The 18,219-nt window shown below is 48.2% G+C and overlaps 2 long non-coding RNA genes across 2 annotated transcripts in view; one reads left to right on the top strand and one right to left on the bottom strand.

The window, feature by feature from the left end:
* The window catches only part of LOC109309221, a 20,785-nt gene extending 4,489 nt beyond the window's left edge, over positions 1–16,296 (top strand). The window contains exons 2-3 of the long non-coding RNA XR_002100842.1: positions 8,709–8,714; positions 16,135–16,296. This is a non-coding gene — a long non-coding RNA (uncharacterized LOC109309221). The remainder of the gene's footprint in view (positions 1–8,708; positions 8,715–16,134) is intronic.
* The window catches only part of LOC109309222, a 34,549-nt gene that overhangs the window by 15,562 nt on the left and 768 nt on the right, over positions 1–18,219 (bottom strand). The gene's annotated exons all lie outside the window — the stretch shown is intronic.

Raw genomic sequence — 18,219 nt, 5'->3', positions numbered from 1 at the left:
ACTGATGAAAGACCGATGCAAAGTACCCATTTAATAGGTTGGCTTTTTCCTGGGCGTCAGTTGTCAGCTGTCCCATCTGGTTCAGCAGGGGTCCAACGTTGCCCTTGCTTTTCCTCCGGCTCCCCACATACCTGAAAAAGGACTTTTTATTGTCCTTGATGCTTGATTCATGGGTGGGCCAGCAAATGGTAGGGCTAAAGAGCCCTAGCCTTTGCTTCCCATCTTTTAATCAGCTCTCAACCCACAAAACAACCTTCCCTGCAATCCTGTGGCAATGCATTATTTTTCAAAAAGCCTTTGGTGAGGGACCTTTTCGAAAGCCCAAATGTATTATGTCAGCTGGATCCCCCCTTGACCACAAGCTGGCTGATACCTTGAGAGAGCTCCAGCAGATTGGTGAGGCAGGATTTCCTGTTAAAACCATGTTGCGTCTTCCTCAGCAGATTGTATTTGGCCCTGTGACTGTTGATTTTATTCTTTATTACCAGGGATCCTGGTTTTCTCAGATTTTAAAAAATCCCCAATTTTCAGTTAAAAAAAAAGTAACCTCAAATCCACTTTTTCCAGTGATTTAAATAAAACACCACTAAGACCGATCTATGCATAGTGGTGTTTAATTTTAATCATGGAAAAATGTGGATTTGGGGCTCCTTTTTTTTTTTTAACCGAAAATTGGAGATTTTTTTTTTTAAATCAGAGAAGACCAGGATCCCTGTTTATTACAGACTCTACCAACTTGGTAGGGATGGAAGTGAGACTTGCCAGTCTGTAGTTCCCAGGATTGCCTCTGGAGCCCTTTTTTAAAGAGGGGCATCATGTTTGCAGCCCCCCAGGCCTTCGGCACAGAGGCTGTTTGTAACGATGGGGTACAGACGATTGCCAGCAGTTCTGCAATTTCCCTTGGATTCCTTCTGAGCTCTCACGCCCCGTCCTGGGGACTTCTGCACCATTATTCAAATACATATCTACTTTACCTGCAAGCCAATTCCCAAAAGCAAATCTCTCAATACCATTTTCCAGCCGTCAGCAGAATCACTGTTGGGTGCTGTGACATGTAATGATGCACTCCTCTCTTCCAAATCCTAGATCCACCCATGGTAGCTCCTCGTATCTTCCTGCCCTCTCATGAACTATCCTTGCTGAAGTCCTGCCTGGTCGGGAGATGCGCTGGTCTCTGCCAATCCCGTGGCCAAAGCAATCAGCAAAAGATGATATCTTTATTAAACCAACAAGATTTTTGCAAAAAAATTTCTTTCATTGCAAGCTTTTAGGCACAAACACCCTTCATCAGGCATTGGAGAAAAGGTGGTAAAAGTTCTCCTGGGTTGAAATGAAAGGTCATGTTTCATAGGATTTCACAGAGTCAATAGATGGAAAACTCCTCTGGGCAGGCAGTTCATAGCTGGTCTGGAGCTTCTCACCTCCTTATGATGGTGCAAATGACCTTGAAACAAGGGTGGGAGCAGGATCACAGGTTTCAGAGGGTCACTGTTGCTTCCTACTTGGGAAAATACGAAGATTTCATTTTTTAAAATTGGCTAAAAGTCGATATCTTCCATGTGTCAGGTATCCAGGGTGTAGCTGTATTGGTCTAGAGGAAAAAGCAATCAGGACTCATAGCAGAAATGATATCTTTTATTAAACCAACAAGATCCAGTGGTCATTCATTCAAACCGACTGGCTTTGAGACTCCAACAGGTCCCGGGTGACTCGGTGCAACGCAGATGGCTCAAACTAGCTGAACGCAGCTGGCCCCAGCAGGAATTGCCCAGGTGCACGTGTGCACTTGCCTGCTTTACAGGCTCCCAAAGCATACACAAGCAGTGAACATCATGAGAGCAGAATACAGCCAGATATAAATGAGGCTCAAACACCCCTGAGAAGCAGAGAATAGCAGCAACCCATGTCACCAGCCCAAGCCCCAACTGCAAACCTCTTCCAATTAATCTCAATTACAGCGGCTGCAGAGTGCCCCGTGATGGGCAAAGAGGCTAAACAAATCAGTGCTGAACCCGCTGAAAGGGGAATCGATGTAGGCCCACGAGAGCACCCAGAGATCGGCTCTCGGTATCGTGCCGCGGGGCGTCCGGACCGCGGGAAGTCAGACCGTCACGCAGCAAGAGGTACAGCACTTTGTCTCTATTAATCTGGTCCATTACTGCTCTGCTCCCCTGCCTGCCTGCTCCCTATTAGAGCTGCTTCGGGTACACACAACCTTCCAGGCTTAAGCAAGCAAACATGCTTCTTTTTAATCACGCCAAAGCTTGCGTGGGCCTCAGTTGCCGTCACACTGATCTAGCAAGAGGCTACAGAAAACCCCCCACCGCCCTTCCCCGCGGCACACGGGCGCACGTACTCCACACGTGCCCCCAGACAGCGCAGTTCATTTAGGCCACGCAACCAAACTGATTTGGCTTGGCGCCTGCTGCTGTTAGACCAGCCGTGGGGAAGGGAAGCGTGCTCCAGGCAGCCCCCTCAGCCTCCAAAGGAATGAGATAACGGAGGTGAGCTGCATTCGCGCATAGCTCGGGGATCTGTTTTTGGTGCATGCTGGGGCCAGGGGAGATGGATACTTAAGAGGCAAAGAGATGGAAGTGACCTCGCAGGTCATCTCCTCCACCCCGGCGCAGCCGTGCCACTGCTCCTGGCTCCGTATGTTGTGGAGGTGTGGCCGGTCTGGGTGTGGAGGTCGCCAAGTGCTGTGGCCTCTGCCAACCTTGGGCAAACCGCTGCAGTCGGCTGGCTCTTGCTGCTTGCAAGCCCCCACCCGGTGCTCAGACTAGAGTTGCCTTCCACTGGAGTCGGTTCACTCAAAGCCGGAGCGGATGCATTTAAAAGGATGGCCGTGCGCTCTCTCCTTTGCCCTTAGTGATGCCAGCCCACTCAGGACCTGGCTGTGCTCCACCTGTCATCTCCACAGCTTCGCATCAACCTCTCTTTGCCTTCCTTCCTCCCGCAGAGTCACCACCACCATCATGCACTGACATCCACCCTTTCACATGCTAGCACAGTCTCCCTAGACTGGCATTAATGCAACATCCTGCCCACTTGCCTGTGCCCCTGGATCGGATGTGCATCAACAGAGGCGTCATCTCTGGGCCTTTTTTCAAAATGTCAAATGCATCTCCCCCCTGGTGTGAGCAGCAAGCCTGGAGCAGAGCCAGGAGAGCGTGTCGGTGAGTAAACCTGAGAGATCGGTGCAAACAGAGCTCCACACACGGCGCGTCTCCCTTGTCACACCTCGTGAAGGGCTTTCAGGCAGCATAACTCTGACTTCAGACACGTGGCAGCAAGTTGGGGAGGTAGAGCTGCGAACTCCAGAAAGGCAGCACGACTGATGCTGAGACAGGTGAGGGAGGGCAATGGGAAGGAGGGATGCAGCTGCATGGCGGCCCTGATTATCATGTATGCTTCCGGCTCCATCATCTGTGCAGGCAGAGCTGCCTCTCTTGTGTGCATCGAAAACCTTTCCATCCCCACCAGGATGCTTACCAAGCTTGATCGGATTTTTCTCCAAGTCTGAGTCCTCTAGGTCCCAAGCCCAACCTCAAGCTGCCGGTGGGTGCAGCAACAAAACCCACAGTCCTCAGCAGGGATGCCCATGATCCATGCCCTTCCCCTCCCTAACTCTCTACCTCTCAACCTGCCCTCCAGCCTGAAAACCACCCTGAACACAACCATCATCTCCACCCTGAAAACCAGCCTGTGGCTAGAGTCAAGGTACAACATGCACCTGCAGCAGCCTCACAAAATCATCCACCTCCAGGAAAGGCCCTCCCTTAGGATCACAAGAATGAAAGGGGAGCAGGGGAGAGGGACTGGTATTTAATTTGCTCATCCAAAAATAAGTAAATAAAAAATTCCCCCCTTTCCCCAGGGAAACAGGAGGTGGAATTTGCCAAGAGGGAGCTGAGGCATTATGTCAATAATAGGCACAGAGAAGCAGCAACAGAGAGGAAGGGAAAGGAGAGCCCACAGAGGAGACAGAAAAATACCCAAAGCAGATGTTGCCCCTGTAGGACTCTCAGTCTCTGACCCGCAGTACGTCTTCGCAGGCATGCATGTGCACAGACAGACACTCAGCTAGACTGGCCCCGATGGACCGATGTCGGCATCCTCTCGCTTGATGCCAGCAGGGCCCTGCTTCGGGGCCATGATCAGCTCCAAGGGCAGAACCCGAGTGAGCCCAGTGCAGACCTGGGGCAACATTTTGGTTGGGAAAACTCCCAAGGGCTGGGGTGGGTTCTCTAGCCAGAGAAGAAACAACTCCCCTCCCACACCCCAGAAATACAAACCCGGCCCTCCCAGTCGGACAACAGATGTTCCACCGTAATTCTGCTGGGCCAAACCACGCAAAACGGTTGGGCTCTGTCCAGCGAGGAACAATTTGGAAACCTCCGAAGCCACCATGAAGTGGCACGTGCTCACACAGCAGCCAGCTCTAGCGGGAACAGGAGCCGCACGTGGCTCTGTCACAGGTTGTCTTAGCTCTGGCAGTGCCAGCCGCGGCATCACGGCCGTGCTTTGCTGGGCAAGCCGGTGCTGTGACTAAGGGGCACGTTTCAATAATTCAGTTCTGTTTTATTTCAACCCGTAATTATTTTATCATTTATTTATTGGGCTGGAGAGAATGCTGCTTGCCAGTGTGAAAATCCCCATTTCCTGCAACCTCCTTTTCTCTTGCTTTGCTTGGGCCTCAAGGCAGGCTTGGCAGCAATTCCCACAAGCGCTCAGTGAGCCAATCCGAGCCCTGGAATCACTCAACCCGAAGCATTATTGAATATGACATAATGCTGTGCCCAAAAACCTTTTTCACCTATATTTCTGGATTATATTTCCTTTCCTATATTGCTTTTCTTCCCACCCCCACAAGAAGCTGAAAGATCTGGAAACAAAAAGGCAAGAAGTACCCAGCATCTATGATACCAAATATATATTACCTGTTGGCAAGCACCGAGTCTGTTATTTCTGACGTCTTAGTCTGGATGTATAATTTTGCACTGTGTTTGTCAACAGGACTGAACGCACACAGATAGGTTTCTTTATATTTTTTTTTCAAATCTATTTTCTGCTCCGAAAAAGAGTAGAAGTTCAATCAGGCACACATACTCTCGCACGCACACATGCGCACACGTGCACGCGTGCACCCCCTAGATGTCAAGCCTGCTATCTGTGTTAGTAAAATGTCTCCATATTACAGGGTTCTAACACTGCTCACAATGCCACCACATTGTCTTCAGACAACTGCTGTCTAGTCATAAATTATCACACCTACTTCATCCTTTTCAGGTGTAACCAGTAATTTAGCTCGTGGAAAGAAAAAACCGTGGCAGGGGGAAAAAAAAACATCTTGAGCAAGGAATAACTAAAAAATGTGCAAAACAGAATGAAAATGACACTTCGGCTTTAACATCACATCATTAGCGAGATATTTTATCATGCAATTCATCTGCCTACCTACCTGCTTCCCAAACCACAATGTTCCCCTCAGAGTTCTGTTCCTCTTTTGCAATGAACCATAAATTACATGCTGACAGGTTTAATTTGTGCAAAGTATGCCTGGCTGCTTCTGGCACAAGCAGCCGGCTGCTATAATAAGGTCAATATATATTCATTGTCGCATTGCTTGATGTGCCAGATAACACAAAAATGCAGAAATGTGGTAGTTTCTTTGGGGCTACAAAGTGGGAATGATAGAAAGCTAAGAATGCTGCATCTCATCAGGGCATCGCAAGCAGTTGGCTCATCATTTATGCATGGCATGAGCGATGTTATGATTTAACTAATCATCATCAGTTATTCATCCCATTGCTGTCAAGGGACCATGCAACACTTTCATTTCTTGCCAGTTCTAGATAATTTATGTCCCTCTATCATTGAAGGGATCTTTTTTTGTGTGTGTGTGGTTGACCATTAGCAGGTAAACTCTAACATTTCCTTTCAAGCGTGACGTTTTTGATGTACAACAAAGCCTCTAAAATGTAGCCTGTGGAAGCGATGGAGATCCCTGCTTAGTGAATGAAAGCAAACCAGACACCTGACCATGTTCTTGTGGTAAGTTGCTTCCTGAATAATCATAGAAACAATATCAGAGACTGTTGAGAATCTGGACAATAAATTCCTCTAAAAGGCAAATATGCTGCCTTTTAATATATAGTGCAAACCAGCCTGTTCCAAAGTAAATGTAGAGTAGCTGTGGGCTGTATGAACGATGCATAAAAACTGCAGTCTAGATTGATGCTGATCCCATTGCTGGATCTGAACCCATTGCTTCCACCGGAAAGAAAAAAGCCGATCAATGAGAGAGATCATGCCAGTCACTTTAGAACGAGTGTCGTATTGTCTAAGGCCAACAAGCAAGTCTTCACCAATGGAGATGGGCCCAGAGTGGAACAACAGGCCCAGACCTTCTTCCAGGCTGTGAGGAACATGAAGGAGCCCAGCTCCACTGCTTGGGTTCAAAAGCACACAAGTGGTAGCTTCCCATGCGACACAGGAGGGGGGCACTATGTCCTTAAGACAGGCTGGGCATGTCTACACGTGCTTTTTGATGCACATTAACCTAATGTGCCTTAAGGCAACTTAGGAGCATGCCTATACGTGCATTAACATGGGTGTGCGAACTGACTTGGGACTAAAGTTAATCCCAAGTCAATGGACACATACCACATTAATGTGCATTAGCACATCTGTACATTCACCAATGCAATTTAGCTATCTGTGCATAAATTTGATACCTTTTTAATACAGGTATCAAATTTAGGCTTGAATAGCCTTAAATTGCCACTTTTAAGGTGCATAAGGGTGCGCATGTGTAGGCATGTGCCCTTAATGCACCTTAGATTGGGCTAATGCGCATTAAATGCACACGTGTAGACACACTTGCTGTCCCTGTCACACTCATGTAAAAATCTGACCCATGTTTCTCACCTGGGATTATTGTGTTCAGCTTCTAGGCACTGGATAACATTTGGGTCTGGTCTGTGAAAGTACAGATACTGCAGCATCACAATAATGCAGATCCTGCAGAGAGATTATCATGCAAGTGACTGTCAACTGCAAGAAAGACACCCCTTAACCTTCCCTTCGATGACCCATGTTCGTTGGGCTTATGTAGGGAGCTTGGGAAACCCTTGGAGACAAAAGAGCTCAGCCCCCTGCCACTCTTCCCACGTCATCCATCTCCCACCCTCTGTTCATGGCAGATCTGAACAAACCAAATTGCCCATTGTCTGAGACCACCTCAGACCCACAGCCAGCACTGCCACAGTCTGCTCGTGCCCTTTCATTTCTGTTTTACTTCATTTCTTTTTTGGAGCAGCTTAGCCATAAAGAACGACGCAGAAGAGCACGGCCCCTCCATCAAGCACCAGAGAGAGTTTAGCAAAACATTAGCAGGTCTGGAGCCAGCCAGAATGAGTACATGTTTTCATATTACAGCCTGATGTACTACACTAGGCCACTGCGTGACACAGGTGGAAATGTAAGTGAGAGGGCCATTGAACACCAAATTTTCCCAATGCATCACAATTACAGAAACACCTGCGCTAAACAGCCTTGTGCTGAGCTGCCATGAACATTTCCAGTGTTCAATAGCCCTCGTTCATAATCCCTTACCTGTGAAAATTATAAACAGTGAAGGAGGATGGATGGTCCCGTTGCAAGAGGGGGTGAAAGAAGAGCGCTTGTCAGCAGCTGCACAGAAGACGACGAGGAATGGAGCAACTGGCCACAGTAACCCTGCACACTGTTGCCGGGTGGAAACGGGAGCAAGTTTCTGGGGATAAACATTAGGGAAGTGTTTGCTTCTAAGCATCGTGGCTTCCCATGGAAAATGCAGCTGCAAGAAGGCACTGCCCAACGCTGCCCGAGGGAGGGCTTCACCAGCACACGGTTTGTGGAGGCAACACCTGTACCGCAGGAGCAAGGCCGCACGAGTGAATTGAAGAGACCGTGTGCATAGAGGGCATGAGCTGGTTCCAAATTTTTTGACAAAATGGGATTTTTTTCAGAAAATGCCAGTTCACCACAATGTATTATTGACCATATGAGAAAATAGCCTCCATTGTGGGGGAGAGCATGGGGAGCTGAGTGGCTGCAGGGCACTCACCTGGGCCTGGGACGCCCAGGTTCAAGTCCGGTTCTTCGTAATTAGTCAGGGCTTGATGCTAAGTCTCCTAGGTAGCTGAACCACCAGGCCGTGGCTCTTCTGGGGTCTCTCCCAAGGAACACACTGTCTTTCCACCCATCATTTTGATAAGTCTTGATTTCCCATCCAGGCACAATAAGAAAATGTTGGTGATCTCAATGCTTTTGCAGGATAGGAAAAATTCCCAGCTCTGTCAATAGCACGGAAGACCAGGGACCTGATATCAGCTTCCCACTTCTATTGAAGAGCCACGGTGCTCCTCCAGTGAGTAGGGTCGTTCAGCTCAGCACCCTTATCAAACTGAAGTCTAGGTAACTCATGCTGTTGCCTCCGTTGTCCTCTGCAGCTGCAATCAAATGCTAGACATCTTCACTTCCTATCCAAGAGCAAGGTGTAGCGGGGCTTTCAAAACCTCCAGTGCTGCTCTCCACCCCCAAGGGTGGCATTGCAGTAGTAGAAAAAGCAATCTTTAATGTCCTTGTAGGACCATTCGAAGCCTTGTTATGAAGTAATATTGGTAAAGCCCTTTGAAAATCCCAGATAAAAAGTATTATGCAAGTTTAAGGTACTATTTTTATAGCGATGACCATTCAAGGCATTATGACGGGTATCATCATCATAATGGAGGAACAGTTTGAAAGGATCAGATTGAGTGTTAGTTCTCCTACAGTGGGTTTTAACACTGGATCATCTCAACATTTCCCTGGCCTAAATTAATTTTAAAATATTTCTTTTAAAAAAAAGTCCATGCTGTTACTCTGTTCTCAGTCTTGTGGACATTTTCATAAGATACATATTAAAGAAACTAGATTAGATAGCTTTTCTCTGAGATCATAAGTATTTAAAAAGCAATAAGGTTTAATACCTTTTTTTTCTTTGTAAGGTGGTTGGGGATGATAAATGATAGGTAATTTCATGGTCGGAGTTTCAATTTCCGAAAATATTAGTGCTATTCCCCGAGCTCCACTTCCAAGAGAGATCCGTCTTGGCAGTCTTTCTTGTTGTCTCCTCCTTCTCTGATTCCAAATTCATTTTGAGATCAGACATAAATTTTATAGGCTTGGCGTGAGGTCTTAAGAAGTCTATCACCATTGCAAGTTTATATTGTCCACCTTCTGTTTCACCTTATTGCAGGGAAACATGATTTTAGTGCATGCATTACACTTGACAGCTGCAGAGACTTTGTTGAGAGCTGCTCCCACACTACATCAGATGACAAAATTACCATTTCAATAATTACAAGGCATAGTAATGAGCAGAAGAGAGTGCGATACCCAAGCTCTGTCTATTATCTTCGTCTAACCCAAGCGAGTGGTTTACCTAGCTGTTACAGATAAAACAGAGCAGAGGGATGGCAACATTTTTCAAACAAATTGTTTATTTGTGGGAAAAAAATGCAATTGTGGATTAAATAAAACTATTCAGGAAAAGCACAAGGGAAACATGTTGTTTTGACATTTCCCAGAAAAATGTTTTTACTTTTTGTTTTGAAAAAAGAAGTTTGAGTTTGAAACTTAGCTAAGCTTCATTTTTCAAGATTCAGAAAGTGATTTCCAGACTCAAAATCCAGAGGAAAGGTTTGGTTTCATTTTGTCATTGAACCCCTCCCACCCCAGGTCTGGGTTTTCGGGGAGGGGGGGTCCATATGTTCATTTGGATGAAAGAATTAAAAATACAGTTCAGTTGCAAAATGTACGTTTTCCCTTTACTCTTAGGACTGGCCACCACACTGAAGGATCAGCTCCAGTAGAGAGTCAGCTTTAGTCAAACCAAGCCAGAATTGCCAGAGGTCCTCACTGCACCCATGCCACCTCCACAGCCAATTCTGCCTAGTTTCCACACAAAATACCTTCCCAAGAGGTTATGCTCTGCTCTGAAGGGAGAACATAGTAGCCCCGATGAAACATCTGCAGGGCGTCCAAATGGAGAGCAGGGAGGAAGTGAGCAGGCCTGCGCCCTTTGCTAAACCACCTGGGAGGAGAAATGCATAACCGGTGGTGTGGGATTTCCACCCCCCCCCTCCCTCCATAGCTCAATTGGGTAGCAGCAATGCAATCTGCTGTTTGTTTAGAAAATGTCAGTGGGAAAAGATGCATACGCACGGGGGAACATCTGCTCCAAGAAGCCACTTGAAAAATAATCACGCAGTGATGTGGGAGAAACATCTGTGCAGCAATAGCATCGAGCTATGGAACAGGTGCAGGAGGAGGAAAGGAAAGCAAGAGCAAAATGAGGAGGTCTGGACTCCTAGGGCATGGTGAGCTCTTTGTCAGAGCTGTGTGAGTGGAAGGAGATGAGGCGTGCAAGCACTGTTGTGAGTTCCTGAATCCTGCTTTGACATCTTAGAAACGCAAAACTCTCGAACTCTTGGTTCAGAGACGAGACCTTTGATTAGACCAACTAAGAAATGGCAAAAAAACCCATCTTTTTTTCTGCAAGCTGTCGGGCACATGCAGTTGCACCCTTCTTCAGGCTGAGGACAAATCCAAGATGGTAAAAATCCTCTTAGGTAGAAAATAAACTTCATTTTGCACAGGGGAACTTTGACTTCTTCACACTTTTCTACTATTGCCATTTAGACAACATGGGTCCTAGAAACTCTCCTGAGAAGGGAAACACCGGTTTTCACATGCAAATACAGCTCCAGGGATTTTCCAGCCACGCTCGTCCTCTCCCACATGCACACCTTTAGTCCTCCAGACAGAGAAGCAGCACTATTATGTGACTTTCCAGAGCAATGAAAACCCCTCAAGAACAAAGAGCAAATCCTCAAGGACGCTGGAGTGAACAGCTTGCCAAGCAAGCAAACCGTGCAGCTGAAATCTTTATATACCAGCTGATTATTATGGAAAGGAGTTTCCTGTCAGAGGTGAGGAGAAAGAAAATGAGTAGAGGATTCAGTCAGTCAAGAAAGGGGAAAATGGCCTTGATCAGGACGCTGGGATAAGTTAAGTTGTATAAGGGTCTTCAGCAAAAGTCTAAATCTCTAAGGCAAATCTCTCTCACTGCTAAAACACAGACTTCCAGCAGAGAGAGGTGCCAGGGCACACAGTGAAGCCCTCCCTCAACATGGGGCATCTCCGGTAGGATGATGACCCATCTTAATACAGGCGAACCATGGAGAATACATGACCCACTGTGCACTCGGTATCTGCCGTGGCCAATGTCGCCTACCTGTCTCCATTGCCATGAGTCACGGCCGGACAGTGGGCAAGAACCGGCATCTACCGCCCACAACCATTTTGTGTCTCCGTGGCTTTCCCCACACTAAGTATAAGGAATGCCACCAAAACCACGGCCACACTGCTTCAGACACCAGCATTAGTGGCACCCACTGGACTTGAACCAGGACACAAAACCCTCCTGCTCTGCCCTGGAGGAGGTTTCCAGGCCACATACATGTAAGAAGACGGCAAGAGGTCAACAAGAGGAATGAAGATGCTAGACTCTTCTCTAATGGGAGATAATAGCCATGGGCAGTACTGAGGGGCTGCATCAACATTAAGGCTAAAACTAAATACACACATTCAAAAACCCACCACACCGGGAACTGGGGCCTCTCCACCACATGGACCCAGCCTGGCCCCCACCATGCCCCAAGCCCACAAGCATATGGCAGGGGTGGGGGGATCCACGAGGCAGAGAGGCTCCATTTCCCCACCCCCTTGGCCAGCTGTGCAAGGAGGACACAGAGCCTTTTCTGTCCTCTGTGACAGCCTGGGGCAGGGCTGAGCCAGTGGTCACCTGGAGAAGACAAGCACCAGCCAAAGCTAGCAAGCCACCCAGTGAGAGGCCCCTGGGATGGTGGCAGAATATGACCTTCATTGAGGCGCAATGGATGTGGTACAGAAGTTCAAAAAAGTGCTCCAAACTAAAGCACTTTAGTTTAACACCACATCCATTGAGGGCTAACTTAGAGCAGGATCCGCCATTTTTAAAGCGCTTTAAGTGCCGCGAATGTCTGTTTTGTTATGGCTGTGGTGGGCCAGTAGAGGGCGCTCCTGAGTTGAGCCACCCACCTCCCTGCACCCGCCCACCTCCCAGGCTCCGAATGCCTCCCTGGGGCGCCTTATGCTTGGCCGACCCCTCTCCTGGAGCACACTTGCTAGTCTGGGGTTAACGTCACCGCCACCACCCCGAGAAGGGACTGTCTCAGCCCTGTGTCCTCGGGGAAACACAGGCCTAATAGTCCGACGGGTGCTCGACCCGGTACAGGCGCTTGGGGCACTTCCCCAAGTCCGGGGCAAAAAGTAAAGTCTCCCTTAGTCCGCAGACCTAAGGGGTCTCTTAGGCATAATTCAGATGCACCCCTCAATAAGTCTCCCACACCAGTCACAAAGGAAAACTTTATTGATTACAGGGGGTAGGGGAAACTAGGGTACAGGATTGAGCAATATCCTAGAAATCCTAGAGAGCAAACAGAGTGGCTGAGGTAGCCTTTTGATCACGCATCTGTGTTACTGCCAGCTAGATATCTAATCCAATCGAGTAGCTTACTCACAAGCATCTTCCGGAAGCGGGTGAAATTCCCCTCTATAAGCAAGCGGTTTCTAGCTCGTGAGTTTTGGGGTGAAAGAGAGATAGTCTCAGATGGTCAGGCTGCTCTGTGTCCCCTGCTTGGCTGCTGCTTCACCTCATGGCCGAGGAGAGCGAGCCTCCTTCCCCCCCGACTTATACAGCCCCTGTGACCTCATTCACCTGGGCCAGTGGCGGTCAGCCCCAGTTGGCTGTCGGCCAACCAATTTGTAATACATCACCTGTTACCGGGCAGATCCCAGCTCCCCAGGTAGATGCCCCTCACCCGGGTGGCTGATGCCAGTCCCGTCGGCAGAGGGAGCAGGTTTCCCCCCCCAGGACTGCAGCCAGCTCAGGGTACCTAAAGAGAGAGACAGGCTGAGGTGTGACTCCTCTGTGCTGGCCCCTCTAATCACGTTGTCACAGGGCAGAGATTTAGGGGAGAAACCAAGGTGGCTTTCTGCCACAATGGCTTTAAAGTGCTTTCTGTGCGTTAAATGTAATGTCTGTGCCTAGCCTTAGTCTTCCTCCCAAGACCCCTGTAAATTAAAGAGCAACCCCATTTCCCAGGCAATAAACTGAGGCAGAGCTTAACGAACACAAGGTGGGTTATATATGGCTTCAAACTCACAATGGAAGTTTCTGACTGCCCCGTCACCACCTCCAGCACTCATTCACACAGCCCGTTTCCTGGGCGCTGGCAACCCGGTATGCCCACGGAAAAGCTGGGCACGTCTGGAGGCAATTGCATGTTCCCAGGCCTCGCACAAAGGAAACGCATGGGAATTTGGCACTGATCTTTCCTTACAAAACCATGAACATGAACCTGCCAAACCCCTGATAGCAGCTGAGGGAAGCCCCTTCTCCTCTTCCTCAGTGACTAAAAGCCACTGTGCTTGCAGACACCTTGTTTGCCTTGGACCAAGCGCACCGTGCCGCTATGGATGACAAGGCAGGCCTTCTGGAGGCCCGGCAGGCAGCTCGGCCAATATTTTTAGCCATACTTAATTCAAAAAGCTCCGGCTTCTATAAAGACTGATTAAGTTTTTAAGAGACAGAGGATGTTCTTCAGGGTATACAATGGCCCCTGCCAGCTGGCGAGACAGCGCCTCCGACGAACCCGAGTGCTCCAATGATGTATTATTGAAATACATTAAAGTGCTGACACTCTGACAGTGCACTAAGGTAATATGTCAAGGTACCACCACTCTGATGATGTACTTACATAATATATCAAAGCACCATCATCCTGATTATGTTCTAATCCAATACATCAAAATGCCATTGTTCTGATGATGGACTATTATAATACATCAAAGTACCATAGGCCTGCTGATGTGCTATTACTGAACATCACACCCTTGTCAGTCTCACGATGCACTGTCCTGCCAACGTCCACTCAAAAGGCAGCAATAAAATTAAGTTTATTCTTCACGATTTATACACGTACCTATCTATATAAATATACAGATATATCAAACTAGCGCAGGTTTGGGAGCACGTGTGTGCTCTGGAGTATGGGGAAAGATTTCAGGTTTTCTTAAAGCGAAGGAGAGCTTGATTCCACCCTTAGGGTAATGGTTTTCCAGTGAACTCCCAGTGTGAAAAAACACTTCTGCATCCATGATTTTTTTAATACACCCATATGCCATAAAGGCACTAGTTTCCCTGCTCTGAGTCACATCCCCAACTTGCATTCAAAGCCTGCAGGTGCTGAGGCCGTTTCTGAGCACTGGGGAAATGTCCTGCTGAAAGTTTTCCTCGTGTGTGTTGGCCAGTGCCCCCCTGCCAGATGCTGCATTCAGTACCCATGCAAGCTAATCATTTGACCAAGGAAAAATCCACCATCTTCCTGCGTGCAAGGCACTGGGCAGTTTTCGGCAGACATGGAGAAAGACAATCCTTCCATGCGGGTTATTTTATCATGGGAAGAACAACAGCAGCAACAGCAAAACAAAAGTAAAATGCCTTGATGGGAAGACTGTCTCCTACTAAGAGCTTATCTGGGGCCTAGTGTCGTTGACTCTGCTTACGCCAATGGCAGTGCCCAAAAATGAATGCCTCAAAGCACAAACTTCTGCTGCTGGAATTAAAGGGTGGAAGAGAAGCAGACTCCAAATCTTGGATCGCATATCACCAACCCTCCTCCTAGCATAGGTCCCATATAGCAGAGAAGTGACCCAGTCCAGGATTGGGGTCCTTAGGCTTTGTCATAATACAAATAAATGAGTGTCCATTTGAGGACACGGGATGCAACTGTACAGGTACAGGCTGCAGTAGTAACTCCACCTCTCCGAATGGCTAATGGCCTTCACAAAGGCTTTGAACACAAAGTCAGCACCGTTACATGGCCAAGACCTCTTTTGCATACTCCCTCGTAGACCCCTTTGCCAGAGGACAGTTTGCTTCAAAAATGATGCTTTTTGGACACCTTTGGTGAGCATAAGGATGTGGGGAGGAGCTCTCCCTAGCACGTGAAAACCCAGCCGTGCTGGTTCTCAAGGTTTGTGCGCACCATTATTTCCAATTTTGGTCCATGCGAAGTCTCAGCCCTTCAGCGTCAACATGACTTCCCACTTCAAACCAACCCCAAACACCTACACCAACAGCAGCCAAAGCCGTAGAGCTTCACACCTGCGACCACGCAGCCCCACAGCAACATCGGTCAGCCCGTGCCCGCTTGAAGCCCAGCCCAAGCATCTGATTGAAATTCAGCCCAGGGAAAAACTGCCGTAGTTTAGGCGTGTGAAGGTTTCGTGCACCGCTCGGTCTTTTCGGGCTTCAGGCGGTCAGCGGGGGTGGGAACAGTATGAGAAAGAGGTCATGTGCCAAAATACTCTGACAGGGCCCTTGTGCGGTTTGCCAGCTTGTCTTTGTGGTGAGCTATGCACAACCATTACTTGTGCCAACTTCGGGTAGGAGGAGAGAAGCGGCTGGGTTATATGGCTCTCCCTGCCGAGCCAGCCTGTTTAGGAAGCTAAATGAAGGGTAATCATAATCAGAAGGGGAGGCAGGAGCATGTGCACAAGTACACATTTAAACAGCCATTGAAGACACCCTGTCCTGAACGGCGTAAGACCCTTCATTTTTCTTCCTCTAAGAGCGGCCTAAAAAAGCAGCAATCCCAGCACCCCTGATGTAGGAGACTGGCTCCTAGCAGCACCGAAGGCTTGATTGAGGCAGTGGAAATGGTACAGAGAACTGGGTAGGGCCAGGGAGGCAAGAGGTGACTTGGAAAGACTCACTCAGCACCAGTCTCTTTCCTCTCTGCTCCTGAGCGCTTAGGGACAGAGATGGCCGTTTCCATATCCGTGGATCCCTGGGTCCATGGGGAGCAAAACAAGGAGCAATGGGCTCAAGTTGCAGCAAGGCAAGCTGAGGTTGGATATTAGGAGGAATTTTCTTGCCAGGAGGGTGGTGAAGCCCTGGGACAGGTTACACAGAGAGGGGGTGGCATCTCCATCCTTCAGACCCGGGTGGACAAAGCCCTGGCGGGGATGATGTAGCTGGGGCTGGTCCTGCTTGGAGCAGGGGTTGGACTAGATGTGACCTCCTGAGGCCCTTCCAACCCTCCTTGTCTGTGATCCTGTGCTCCGAGATAAGTCCTTGCAGAGACCATGAAGAGGTGATGGAAAGCACAGAGAAAACTGCTGTTGATCCATTTCCCTGGCTGACCCAGGCCACCCAACGTGGCCCTATCTCCCCTCCAGACCAGGAGAGGTCTGGGCTCCAACCTGTTCCTTTTAACTGAATATCCATCCAGGGCATTTTGCCTGTGGAAAATGGAGAGAGAAACCACTCTTTACTTGCAAGATCCCATCCTCCTTCTGCCCACGCTCTCTTTTTAACTTGGCAACAAACCAGCCAAGAAGGTGCTCATTGATGCTCCTGCAGTTTCAAACCTTGCAGTGGTCACTGCAATGGCCCGGAAGCAGCCAGCAGCCCTTATTATGTGACATACAAACCAGAGGGACTTCCCACGGTGTTGGACAGGGTTTCCTATGAAGGGCTTTGAGACACCACTAAATGTTTCCTCCGGGCAAAACCCCCCCTCTCGTAAAACACCGTAGCTGCATTTGTGACCTGCCCAGTGCAGGAAAGTAGCTGCCCCCGCAATAGCAGGAGGAAGGGAGCATTATGCAGAGGATCTAAGTCATTTTTAATTTGCATGAAGGCAAAGCTTGTGCAGGCACAAAGAGAGGAAAAGCGGTTGCAAAGAAGCAAGCCCATGGAGGTACTGGTGAGAGGAGTCACTGGCTGCTCCAAGGGTGCTGTCTGGCCCAGCGCCATTTTGCAGACTGTATTACAAAGTTCTTCAGTATTGCTACCATTTTATCCCAGCTTTTTTTCCATCTGAGCCTGGCAGTACTAAAAAGCCATGCATCTTCCTACCTCTTCAGTCGGACAACACTCCATCGTTCGCGAGCCTGGCACGCAACGAGGGAAAACGGGAACACTGAGTATTAGGGCACAGCTTTGAAAGCAATATAGGCTTAGCCAGCCATCCTCCAGAACAGGTGCTTGACCTTCTTGCATTGCTCCGAAAGTCTCAGCCCTACAGCCCCTCTCCCTCCCTTTCCCTGAAACAGATGCAAACTCTTTCTACACAACGAGTTTGGTAGGTCATTTTACTAATAATCACCAGTCCTTAAGCTTTGCCAGCCAGGAACACCGGGAAATGGAGAAGCAGGCCCTCCAGAAGCATGAAATTGGCACAAAAATTGTGCAATTCTTATTTTAAAATCCATATTGGGGATTCTGTTTACTTCTTTTGGTTCCTGGGAATTCAAGATATACGCTAGGCATGTTGTCAAGCTCTGCTCTGCACAGGCTAGAAACCTTCATGTAAACACCGAAGAGTCTCACTAGGTCACGTATTCCCAGGAACTGAGGGTTCAAGTCAAAGATCTTGATACTGGTTTCCAAGTGTCACGAGTCAGTGACCCTTGTCATAATGGACTGACATCCCCTCAAAGATCTCACAGCGCTCATTAAGTGGATATTCTCACGCCCATGGGGCCGGCAGAGCAGTGAAAGCCCCGAATGAGAAATGAACTTGGCCAAAGTTACCTGCCAAGCCGGTGGCAGAGCTGGAGTCGGAAGAATGGGAACTCGCACGGCAAGAGTGGCTCATCCCGCTATCATTGCCCTTGCTGTGGACAGTGATTCTCCTTGAAAGCAATTTGTGCCCTAATAAAAGCTAAATAACAATGAATGCAAGTGAAAAGAACAGGACCGGCCATAAAGAACCACGTCTGAAGCTCGCTGGGATTTATATTGCCGACTTCCTGAACATGTATCCAAACTCCCCTTTATATATAATATGTACAAAGATTAATTATATATATATTTTACATCCATATTTGTACGTGTGTGTGTGCATGTACACACACACACACACACACACACACTTTTTTTAAATTACCAACTATTTAAGTTGGTCTAATAAGAGATACCAGATTCACCCAAAGAACCTTGTCTGCCTTTGCCCTTAGACCAACACAGCTACAACCTAGACCCCTGTATATATATATATAAACACAACTATATAAAGA

This window comes from Crocodylus porosus, unplaced genomic scaffold (genome assembly GCF_001723895.1).
Source record: "Crocodylus porosus isolate Cpor-Errol unplaced genomic scaffold, CroPor_comp1, whole genome shotgun sequence".
NCBI lineage: Eukaryota > Metazoa > Chordata > Crocodylia > Crocodylidae > Crocodylus > Crocodylus porosus.
Note: the sequence above shows the minus strand (reverse complement) of the source record. Positions and strands in the feature narration are given on the sequence as shown.